This window comes from Polypterus senegalus, chromosome 14 (assembly GCF_016835505.1).
Source record: "Polypterus senegalus isolate Bchr_013 chromosome 14, ASM1683550v1, whole genome shotgun sequence".
Lineage (NCBI taxonomy): Eukaryota > Metazoa > Chordata > Cladistia > Polypteriformes > Polypteridae > Polypterus > Polypterus senegalus.
Genome location: NC_053167.1, coordinates 46,824,545 through 46,837,880, shown reverse-complemented (window position 1 = coordinate 46,837,880; position 13,336 = coordinate 46,824,545).

Sequence of the window (13,336 nt, the reverse complement as noted above, 5' to 3'; positions counted from 1 at the left end):
CTGGCTTCATCTTAGGTTGGAGCTGGGGACTGGTTTCTGGAGGTGCTGGTAAGGTATTCTGGTGCAGTTTCCTGTTCAAAAAAGTTGACACTGCAATATAATGAATTTGATTATACTCATCTTCGTCACTTTGCATAAATGGTGAAACTTCTTGTGTGGTGCTGGTGGAATCTCATTAGAGTTTTCAAATAATAACAGTGAGTAACAACATTTGCTACAGGTGAATAGTGATGCAGAGGTCTTATAGACCTTCATGTTAATTTCTTTCTTGACTGTGGTTTTCTCGAGGATACACCAGCATTGTTTCCTGAGGGAGGTAATGTCACAGATGATATGATGTTAAATTTACATGTTTATCAACTTACCTAATGTTGAGGAGCTGTTCTGGTGTTATAATTTTGGCTAGAGACTTGAAAAACACCCTGAAAAAAAAAAAAGATTTAACCTTAATTGGTGTATTAAAAATACTTAAAACAAAAACAAATACATTAAAGTTCCTTCAAAATAATCAGACAAATAGGCATAAAGATAAAAAGTCAAGAAAAACTGAAGGCAAATATAAAAAAGATAATAATAATGATTCTATACATAAATGTTTCGGATCCACTTGGATGATGCGACAGCAGCCATTTTTGCACCAGTACACTCATCACATATTAGCAGTTAAGTGGTGAAGTGGTGAGAGAAATAGCCAATTTAGGATAGGGGATGATTAGGGAGCCATAATCAGTAGCCATGGAGGGCAATTTAGGCAGGACTTCAGGATATACCCTGAAATTTACAAAGCATCCCCAGGGATCTTTTACGACCACAGAGAGTCAGAACCTCGGTTTTTCATCTCATCTGATGGACGTCACCATTTTTATAGCGCAGTGTCCACATCACTGCAGTGGAGCATTGGAATCCACATTCAGACCACAGGGTATGCTCCCCCTGCTGGCCTAACGAACACTTCTTCCAGCAGCAACCCAGACTTTTCCTAGATGGTCTCCCATTCAATTACTAGCAGGGCCAAAACATGTTTAGGTGACCTCTTCTGTAGTGCATGTGGAAAGGCCAAGCAATACTTAACACTAGAATCCCCGAAGCCTAAGAAAAAAGTTGTAATGCCAGGCCACCATAAACTCCCTCACACCTCCTCATTAGTGTCTTTGTTTTGCAGATGTGTCGATCAGCACAAGCACCAAGCAGCCTGCTATCCCATCCCTCACGGACTCAGCTCAAATCGGACAAAAAGTTCTCCCTGCTCAAGTCTTCTTTATCTGGGTGTGAGGTAGGTCTGGAATTGTGTAGGGTAAATGATATATCACTCTTTTTAAACACATTCATTGTGTGTTCCATGTCTCTACAATAATCTGGGTAAATGTAGGATGAGAGGAAATGTGAGGCAAGAAATGCTGAACAAACAACTAAAACAGAAACCTTTTTCATGTTATAGTGCTAGTGACAAAATGTTGACATGAAGTGTATAATGTGTGAAGACTGAAGTCCAAATATCAAATAAACACTTTCACCAAATGTACAAGTATAACAAAAAATAATGTGCTTTTAATCAAGGATATAACCAAAGAAAAAGAAATTGGGTTGGGTACAATACTGACACTGATTGTTTGGCTGGTGCAGAGGTAAGAACTGCTGCCTCATAATCAAGAGGTTGTGGGTCCTTCTTGCATTTACCGTTATTGAGTAGTGAGCTGCTCTTATTTTTACTATTATATATTAAAAAAAACAGATTTAATTTGAGTTTGTAACAGTCCGTGTAAATTTATGGTACTTGTAAAGGTTCGTTTTTTATTATTATTGAGTTTTATTCTCTGTCTCGTTCACGCTCCTGCCGATCTGACAGTGCTAGTTTTCAAATAAAGACGTGCTAACAGAGGTGAACTCACATGATGATGAGGGCTCTACATTGCAGAAAAAGAACAGAAGCCCTCCCCGCAATAAACACACATCAGAACAATGCAGATGCACCAGGTGTAAAGGTGAAAGATGGCACTTTTTGGATGCAGCAAGAGGTTGGGTGTCACCCTGTATATATGTAAAATAGAACATTTTTATGTTACCTCTGATGTATTTAAGAAAAATACCCCAGAATTCTGCTAAAAAGAATGTAACATGATCGCAAACACTGTTTAAAAGTACTTGTTAAGCACAACTACAGTTTTTCTGTAGTTACACACCAACTTTCTCACTTTTACTTTTTCTGTGTAAGTTTTCACTTTTATTCACACAAATGTGCCTGCTTCTCTTCTTCTTGGTTACCCCTTATTCCACTGCAGATACACTGTATTTTTTTTTAAAAATATTTAAAATACTTAGTCTAAAGGGTTTTAGGAAGGGAGATTATATTACTGACATGCAGTGATAAAATTATAAAATCGTTACCTTTATTACTTAAGTATATAAATTATACACAATTCTAAAGAAACAATGTGCAGAGCATTAGGTGTCTATTAAATACTTTCCAATTATATAAATACTATAAAGAGCTCAAACAAGTACCATGGTACACAAAGAATATAAAAATGTCAGAAATGTCAGACAACACTGAGTTACTTTGAATAGGTCACCAAATGTTGCAGCATGATAAATCTGGAAAAGAATGAGTTGTCTAGTAAAGTTTTAAAACACTGAACAAAGTTTAGATGAAACATTTCAGAATAAGAGAGTGTGAGAGTGCCAAGAATTTAACAAAAAATTATGATGCAGACAGTGAGAGAATACAATTATTTGTTCTTTAGTCTTGTGGATACAATGTTACATTTTGATCCCCATGAAACTGTTATAATATCTGAATCACTACATGTATATAAGAAATTTACAATGTATTGAGAATCACCATTCACCTTAAATTAATTGATCGAAGACTGGAAAGGACACATTATTTCATAGTCTAGTCTAGTGTTTGAAGTTGACATAATTAAATAAGGATACAATTGATAATTTATCATTTCACATGTTCAATTTATCATGTTACATGTTTTAGAATAGCATATATTGAGTTATTTAGAAAAACTGTAGATAATTTTACGTCTTGGAATTTACACAAAGATGGAAAATAACAAAAATGTCAAAATAAGACTATTATGATACTGTAGGTGACCTACTGTTGACTAATCAGATCAGATGGCAACAAAATACAAAATTCTTAATGTGCCTGTGTGATTATAACCTAAAGTGGATATGATAATGTTTAATTTAATCTAAAGATTTAATTTGGCAGCACCTGCAGTTCATTAGTGAAGTGCTCTTGTTATATAATAGTTTGTGGAGTTTTTACTTTATTAATTAATATCCCCCCACAGCCTTCCCTTATTGCAGCATAACTAGAACAGTTGTTTCTGGGCAACCTTATGTTACTTTGAAACTGTTGTTCCAAAGTGACACCTCTGATGCACTGCAGTTAGTATTATTAATGGAACAACAACATTTATTTATATAGCACATTTTCATATAAATGATGTAGCTTAAAGTGCGTTACAAAATGAAGACAAGTTTATAAAAAAATTTAAAATATGATTAGGCAACACTAAGTAACAAAGAATAAAGTAAGGTCTGATGGCCAGGAGGACAGAAAAAAAGAAAAAAACAAAAATCTGCAGGGGTTCCAAGGCCACAAGACCACCCAGCCCCCACTGGGCATTCTACCTAGCATCAATGATCTCAATTAGTCCTCATGATTGTCATGCTTCACGTGGTCATGTGGACCTCTGGCCTTCAATCCAACAATGTAAGAACTGCATGGTGCCTTGAGCAGGTGGTGGTGGCACAAATTGCCACCACAGAAAACTGGTAAAAGAACAGCAGAGAAAATAGGGTTTAGTATGGATTGTAGAGTCATAAAAACAATTATTAAATGCATATACAAAATATCAGGGTTACACTAAAATGAAGCTATGAGAATGTCAAGATGAAAGGCATTACGAAATATAGAACAGAGTGAGATTACTTAAAGCTTTTGTAAACCATAAGCAGGATTTTAAAGTCAATTCTAAATGGCACAATGTAGTGACATCAAAACTGGAGAGGTGTGCTCAGATTTTCTTGTAGTTGGCTACCCATCCAAGATGATACATTAGAGTTTTGTCTCTGACATGTCTAACTTTATACACGTGCGACTAGGACTGAGCTGAGTGGACCAAGTGGAGGTAATTACCCGCCAGGCCAGGGGGTGGCGGGGTGCACTAAACCTACCTCTGTTATCTCTTCTGGCCAAATACAGGAAAACCTGCCTGCTTCAACAACACCTCCGTTTCCAGTGCCCAGACCGACGTCACTTCCAGTGGCCAGATGGACATCACTTCCGGTTCCAGCCAAATGACATCACTTCTGCTTTTTGGCTTATAAAGTGGCCATCTTGTCTTAACCCCATAAGTTCAGTTTGGAACGAAATTGGAAAACACATCTCATCCTGTTTCTATACCCTCTTGCAGCCAGGGACAACATATGTGTGGCTGCCCCAAACCTTTTTTTTATGTTGAGACTGAATCTTTCACAACTGTCTTTATCCAAACACAGGTAAACATAAAGGTACATTAAATGAAAGATACTGAACTGCTGATGACCTGTGTCGGTTTTCTCTTGAGATGGCATGCAAGTAAAATTAATCTCCCACATATATTTTATTTATTAGAGTGTTCTTTTAAGCAGCAATTTCAACCTGTGAGGTGTTTTCACAGCTTCAGTGAAAAGGATGCTTCAACACAGAGACACAGTCTGCAAAGACTGTAAAAGTCTTTCAGGTGTTAGAGGCAAAAAATGCAGTATACCAGTGCACAGAAAAGCAATTTAGTACATTCTTGGTGCTAAATTATATTCAGACATAAGCCTATGGAAACATTTCATAAATCATCACAGAGTAAATAAAGTTATGCTATAAATTTGAAATAGGTTTTATTTTATCATTGACTCAGCATTCAGGGGTTTACTATCAATTTACTAATGATTACAGAGAATGTTCCCATAACCTTCTGAGGAGGTCACAAAACTAATTAACCTTTTCCTTGGAGTTCCAAAAGACAATAAAACGGGGCCTACATTCCAAACATAGCTGTACTTTGAGATATGAGGAATTAAAAAGAAAGACTGTATGCTTTAAATAAATGTATAGATTCACTGAGCGTATTCATGGATAGACTTTACAGGCCTTCCATATATTTTAAAGAATTTTCTCTTAGGCATATTAAAGTCAATTTAATACTAATAGGAGCAGAACTGGAGTAGGAGTTGCTTTTCAAGGCCACCGGCTGAAGCATAAAGAAAAAGCAGAGCTTCTATTTAAAACAGCAGGTGAGACATTTCATAAAAGACATAAAAATGAGAGAGAAAAGAAAGACTTTCACATAATAACAGTACAGTGCCTTCCTTTGCTCTGTGAAGTCATCATTGTATCTCACTGATGCAAATTTTAAGATGAACCTAAATTTTATATATCTTTTTGTTGTTAAATCGTTTTCTTTACTATAATTCTGATATGGACTTGGAGCCCCGTCCAATGCTTGGTTTAATACCTTTCACTTTGTGTGGCAGTGGCTGTCCCTGCGACTGTGAATTGCAACAGTATTTAGATTCTAATTTCCAAGCGGTGCACATCATGCAATCTGCATAGTGACAATAACTTCATTTATGAATGCAAGCCATTTGGCTTTGTTGCTTCTTTCTCCACCAGCATACATTACCTGGGTACTTGATGTCAACAATACAACTGAAGAAACCGCAATGAAAGCCAAATTATTGTATTTCTGCGTTAATTTTTGTGCAAAATCAGCTTCATTTACTTTTTTCTTTTGCATATTTCATGAAAACCTATGGTAGCCTTGGAGGCATCAAATATTCAGGAAGAAGAAAGTATAATATGAAAGTCACTTGTTGCAGCAGAAACTATTTGCACAATGGTGAATGTAGCTGCGTTTTCCCCAAATTATCAAAGTTCAGCAGCTTCAACTCAAAAAATGGGATTCAACAAAAGCCTAATGCGCAGAAATGATTCCACAGACAAAATATCTTTGTTTTTGAAAGTCTAGTTAAGTTTTGAAGTAAAACAGTTCACACAAAAAAAGGAAAATTAAAATAGCAAAAAAGGAAAAATGAATGTTAAGAAAAGTTCAGTTCTAAGCTTAATCTTGTTACTTCTCAAATCCTTACTATTTACTTAACATTTCTGAACCATTTCAAAACGGTCAGAAAACTGTATGCCTATCCCATTTCTAAGTTTAAAATGAGTCTTTTAAGTCCCTATGTACTGGGACCTGTTCTAAACAACAACTGAGCTTATTATCACACTGTTTCTCAGTTACAGTAAGAAGATTCTATCTCTTCCTAACTTACAGGGGGAAAAGACTATACCATAAGTTATGACTATGAAAGAAATTTATATTCTATTCAAATTAAGCAAACATTAATATGAGTTTAACTCCAAAGTTTAACTTTCTAAGATTGGCTCTTACAGTGAAGCTAAACTTCAAAAATGACTAATTCATAATACCTACTGTATTTTAGAACGCAAAGATAGCTTCTCATCTTCCCATAGCTGTATCAGTGCCATGCAAGCTTTGGAAGTAGAACCCATTCTTCTTAATGTAGCTTCAGGGACCAGGGATGCCAAGCATAATTAGTGGTTCTCGTCACTCAATTGCACACTTTCATATAAGTAGGAAGATTGTTGCTGTTTATCAGTCCTTTCAAATGTGATGCAAATCTCAGTAGCTAAAGCTTTTTTGAGTGAAAAGTGGGTGCTCTATAAGTGTCTCCTCCTTGGCTGTGAGCTATTGTTTTACAGTAGGCTTGATGCATTTATCCTTCAATGTCTGTTACTGTTGTGTTTTAATAATGCATTTTCACTGTTTAACACATTTAACAATGGCATTCATTGTGTAGGTGTTTTAAGTGAGAGTATTAAACTCTTTTCAATGTTTTAATGTATGTGAAAGACTTTACATGTCTAGAGTACTTTCCTTGGTATAAGACGCCATTTTTAAATAATGGAGCACTAGACATGGTATATTAGTATAGCTATAATTATAATTTGAAAAATGCTTAATAAGAGCAAGGTACAATTATTTATATCTGTATCTTTTACAATTGGGGCACAAGTGGGTTAAGTGGCTCACTTAGGATCAGTTGGAAGAATACACTAAAATATCAGTATTATGGTGTCTGGCGCAAATATTAGGGAAACACAGACTCTCCATCTCCTTTCCCAGACATAGGGGTCAGAAATCTAGAGGAAATAGTGACTTTAGCACCCTTATGGTTCATCTTGCACACTAGAACTTTGGGCCTAACAAATGGTGTTTTGATGTGTTAAGGTCAAGGGGTCACCCATTTCACCCCTTTACACTTTTTAGGCTGTTTATTATGTAGACCTTAACAAAATGCACTCTTCAAGACCAATATAGCCATCAAGTGAGAACTGGTCTTCTCAAGATGAAGAAATGGAAAAAGATAGAGAAGCAGAGGGACCAAACCCACACCAGTTCTTCCATTCCTTCTTTAAGCTAACCTTATTGCTCTTTCATTTCAGACTAGGAGGCCATTTTCAAAAGTTTACCTGTTCCTTCCTGGAGAAGACTCATAGAATGTCATTACAAGACTGATTGCAAGTAGATTGATGAATACCCCCAGCCAACCCTACTACAAATGACAGTCCAATGCAGCATTTAACAAAAAGTTTTGGTTTTTTTTAATCGGTAATAGCCAATTCCCAAAACTTTGGAGAGATCACAATGACTTGTGTAAATCAAACTGTTTTTTTTTTCTTTAACTCATAAATTAATTCCTAAATGACAATTTACCAAACAGTTATCAAAATATTAAATATTAATCTACTTTACACGTGGTGAATAGGTTTTAACAGGATTGGGATACCAGTTTTAGGCCTGAAATCTCTTCGGACTATAGTTCTCCTCCATAAATGCCATAAACCCCAAGCTGACACTCAAAATATAGTGTTATGCATATACTTAGATTTTGTAGGCATCTCTAATATAAAACAATTCTAAAATAATAAGCAAGATGACATAACACCAAATCTAATGAAATATAACAGCACCAATTCTCACCCAGCAAAACTCACATCCCCACTCTTTGTTTTCTTCTTTCACTCCCTGATGCTATATGCATTAATACTTTCATCACATATACATACATCTTTCCCTCTTTGGCGTTTTTTTTCAACAGGTGCAATTTACATAACCATTAAGTCATTAACAGTAAAATATATTTTACATTAGTTTCATATTTAGTCATTCCATCAAACAAATCCCTCATATGTATCAGTAAATTATACCTAGAGTGAACTAGATAGACTGTTAGTTTTCCTGGCATTGTCCTAATTCTACACATATTCTCCATGTCTGTCAGGTGTTTTCACAGTTCTGACACTCTGTCACATGTGTTGGAGTCCTTAATGAAGTGACAGCCCGTGATACAGGAAGATGGTCTGTAATAAGCAGATTTATTCCTGTGTTTGTCTCCTTGGATTCTTCTGTAGAGTACTGAGAATAGTTTTAATGTGATGGTGATTTTATCACATCTCTTCATTGTCAGTCTGTGCCACATATTTGTAGGATTGCAGCTGTCTTAGTTCAGCCCTGCTTGTTGTGCAGTTTCACTGCAATTCTAGCCTCAGCTGAAGTTCAGGAACCTGTTACTGTACACCCTTTCTTTAGTATTTATTGGATTTTTGGTTCAATCACCATACTTGATGAAGATGTGGACATGCAGGCCCTAGGTTGGCTTCCAGGGCTGGAAATATAGTATGGATCTGTCTAACTAGCATAAACTGCACTGGGCCCTCTCCTATGGCTTGTAAAGAAGTTGCTCTGTAGATTATGTATGCCAAGAAAGTATCATTTTGTTTTAGGATCTGCTTAGCGGTCTGCTTAACGATCTCTCAGCCTCACCATTGGCTTGAGTGTAGTGAGGACTGGTGGTGATATGCTTGAAATCACAGTCTTTGGAAAACTGCATAAATGCTTTCTGGAATTGACTACCATTATCTGTAACTACTTCATTTGGGCATCCCCAGCTAGCAAAGATGTTCTTTAGCTTGGCTATTGTGGTATCACTTGACATGTTATTAAGGTAAGCTATTTCAATATAACTTGAAAAGCAGTCCACAACTATCAAATAATGTTCTTTACTGAGTTCACAAATGTCAGCAGAGACCCTGTCAAATGAGCAACTAAGCAAACGAAGTAGTGATCAATTGCTCCTCTCACAATGTATCCTTTGACATCTGACATTCTCTGCATGTGCTGACAATTTCCTCGATTTGTTTGCTAAGCACAGATGCTGCATTTGGCTCTTTCATGGCACTTCATAATGCTTTAATGACCATCATGTATGTGCTCTATTATCACTGCTCTAAGGATCACTAATCTGTTATTATATAATACTAACCCTTGTGAAGTTGTGAGATAATGTCTGGATGAGTGGTAGGCTTTTACCTTTAGCAGCGCTTTCATAGAATACTTTGACCACCCACTGGACATGAAATATTTGATAATCTGAAGTTTTGTATCTTGCAGAGACTGATGCTTAATTATATCAAGCTTGCTGTGTGTGATGGACCATGAACCATGTACTGTTTCCTCATTGGCATCCAGTTAACTGGTGAGCTCAACTACTTCCTGTGATGTGATTGTCTGATGATGTCTTGACTGGGTATTTGCAACAAATAACTGTTTACCTGGCACATATTTGGCAATAATGTTTTAGCACATTATATGTAACAACAGTCTCTGACCTAGAGTCTAGGTCATTGTTGTTAATTGGAGGACTGTGGTTAGGTTGTAACATTAATGAATCTAAACCATATTGATATCTAGCAGACGTCTTGCATGCCCAGATGACTGGGGGAAACTCCTTAACAATCTGCACATAGCACTTTTCTGCATATGTAAGTGTCCTAGAACAATAGACTATTAGTATTAATTGTCTGTTTTCTTTCTGTAATACGACTTGCCTATACTGGCATCTGCACTGACTTTGTCACATCATAGTATACTAGTACATGCTGAGGTGCCTCAGTGATCAACTGTTTTACCAATTTAAAGACATTCTCCTGCAATGCTTCCCAAATCCAAATTGCATTACTCTTAAGGAGATCTGAAAGAGGTTTACTTGTCTCTGACTGATGTGGCAGGTACTTGTCCAAGTATTGAACCACTCCCAGCATCCTCCTTAGCTCTGTTACATTGCTTGGAGGCCATAACTGAGTGACAAATTGGAGCTTAGTTTAATCTGGTTGAATTCCTCTCCGGTCAATACAGTTTCTAGGGTACCTAAGGACTGTTTTCTCTAGTGTGTTTAGACTATCCTGCAAAATCATGCCTGTAATTTCTTGCAGCAAACACGTTTCCCTCTAGGATGATACGTGTCTACCTGACCTAACCCACTCTAAAATATATAATTTAAACATTCCTTTAACATCTGATAGCAGGAAGGGACACATAATACATCAGATGCAGACAGGCTACTGAATACAATTATCAGAGAATTCAATCCACGACACTGGAATATTACCCATGTGATTTTACATACTTTGTCAACGGCCAGCTGTCAAAAATTTCTCACTGATCAAGCTCAGCAGATGTTTGCATAATTTTTAACCTTTTCAACTGAAATTCCAGTTTCTTGTAGCCATTTTTCTATTCAGATTTTGAGTATAACCAGCTCATTTCTGACCAAATTGTTTATTAAAGTTATAAGTAGCTTTTGCTAGTGTGCCAAGGTGCATTGTCTCAAGTATAAATAAAAGTAATCAAGTATAAATATAGGCAAAAAAATTACTTAAGTAAAAGCAAAAATATTTGACATGTAAATTACTCAAGTAAAATTAAAAAGTAGGTTTAGAAAAAAATATTCAAGTAAGAGTACAATTTAGTTAATTTACAATTAAAATGAACTTAAATTAGTGAATATCCTCACAATATACATAGCAATATATAAATAATTCACAACATTAAAGACCATAAATAAAAGTATGTGGTATAAAGTGGAATGTCACAGTGAAAGATATTGAACACTCTAAATAAAGCAGTACGCCTAGGCAAGGAACCAGCTAAAATCCGTAATTTGCACCTCCTATCTGTGCAAACTAATATCAACTGGGTTATTCCATGTTTGTGGGCTATAAAATGGTATCTTTTTAAAAAGGTCTATCCAATGAGAGTATGCTTCTTGTTGAGAGTACGCAATGTTTTCGCTGCCGCTTCTCACTTGTGCTGTTGTTTCTGTTTTGTTTTGTTTTATTTTATCTAGTCAGATGTTTTCACCTTCACCTCCTAATTTGATTACTCTTTCTGGATTTAACTTTCTGTACGAATGCCATTAGCAATTACCTAGACCACACCTGCTTCAATCCTGTGCAAGCCCTCTTCTTTCTCTCTTGTTACTGCTTTCGCAGTGAGTATGAATATACTCTTGTTTCGTTTGAAGTAACCAGTCTAAACTGTGAATGTGCAGCTTGCCCGCTGTGCTTTTTGCTTTTCTAGCTGGTTGTGCAGTAATATTTTGGGTTGGCTAACCTGTGTAGCTGGTGTTAGCATGGTGTTCTGTGGCATTCTGTTTGCTCTTGGCGGTGTCCACCAGTGTCTGGATAATCATAGCCCATTTTGTCTCTGGTCTGGAGTTGTGCTGTGTGTTGTCATTTCTACTTTATTGGCAATGCAGCTCATATATTCTCTGACTGAAAGTAAACATCTTGACTGTCATCCACAAATGGACTCCCTGACTTATAGTTTGTTCCAGTCACTTGGAATTACACGGCATTCTCGCTATATTCATCGATTCCAGCTATATGGACTTCTCATCGTGTTCATCGGCATAATGCTAGGGTCTTCCGAGGAATAAACCCGGACCATCATCATCCTCTTCAGCCTACTCTCCGGGCTGTTCCAACTTTAGGCTTGCCCTACTGAATGCACTAACAAGACCTCGCTGACTAATGGAGTCACTCTACGTCACTTAGCTCCTAGTTCTATATACTCCTTGTCGCTTTCTCAGGTCCTCGTGCAGTAATCTCTTTACTGTCCCACACACCAGACTCTCCACCCTGGGAGGCAGGTCCTTCAGTGTTACCCTTCAACTCTGGAACTTCCTCCGTCTCTCAGAGATTGCTCCTCTTTCTCCATCTTTAAATCTCAACTGAAAACTTTCCCCTTCGACAAACTTTTGTCTTCTGTGTGATCTTTTTTTTTTCCTTCCCATCTATATGTAAAGCAACCTTGAGTTTGTGAAAGGCACTCTATAAATGCAACTTATTATTATTATTATTATTATTATTATTATTATTATTATGATTATTGTTATCTTGCTACGAAGGTGTCATACAAGAAACATCTCATGATGGGTAAAAGCAAAGAGCTCTCCTAAGACCTTTGCAACCTGATTGTTGCAAACTATTTCAATGGAACTGGATACAGATGTATTTTAAAACTTTCAGTAATCACTTCATCTTAAAATCATTTAATTTACTAGTTTCTCAAATCCCAATGTAACTAAAGTAGCACGTTAAATGCTTCATATTCTATGTGTTCTTCTATGTACTCTATGCCTGTGAATCACTATGTTGTTCTTAAACAGGCTTTCTCTTTTGCCGACAGGACAGAGAACACATTACATTCATGATATTACAGCTCTCTGAACAATTAAAATACTAAGATCCTATCATCATTTTCGTGATGATAGGAATTAAGGCATGTATTAAACATGGGGGCACAATGGCGCAGTGGTAGTGACAAGATGGCGCCCCATCCATAGATTGTTCCTGCCTCCCGCAAAATGCTTGCTGCACCGTGCACGACCCTTGATGAAATAATTTATTGCAGCAGTACTGTCTCAAACATACAAATCCCCAGTTCCTGTCCGTTTCTTTCTCCGAGTTACCAATCGCCATTCAATAATCTCTGCGTTTAGAGCTCTTGGGATGAAACTGTTTCTGAACCGTGAGGTAACTACAGAAAAGGCTCTGAAGCATTTGCCATATGGGTGAAGTTCAAATAGACTGTGCCCATTGATGAAGCAGCATGTGCTAGATGCTGTATCCTGATAATCCTCTTTCTGCTCAGCTGCTGTAGAGTTGTGATTCCACACATAGATACAGTGGGTTAAGATACTCTGAGTGGTGCACTGAGAATGACAATGCTAAAGCAGTTATGATGTTTGGAAGTCTGGCCATTCAGTGCACCATTATATTGTTACAAGTTGATTACAATCAGATGCCTTAAACTAATAAACGATATGGAGTAAATTTCAGTGTATCTGATAAAGCTGTGTCAGGGATGTGAATCTAAAAAATAAAGGAACACCCCATAGGAACAGTAGCACTGCT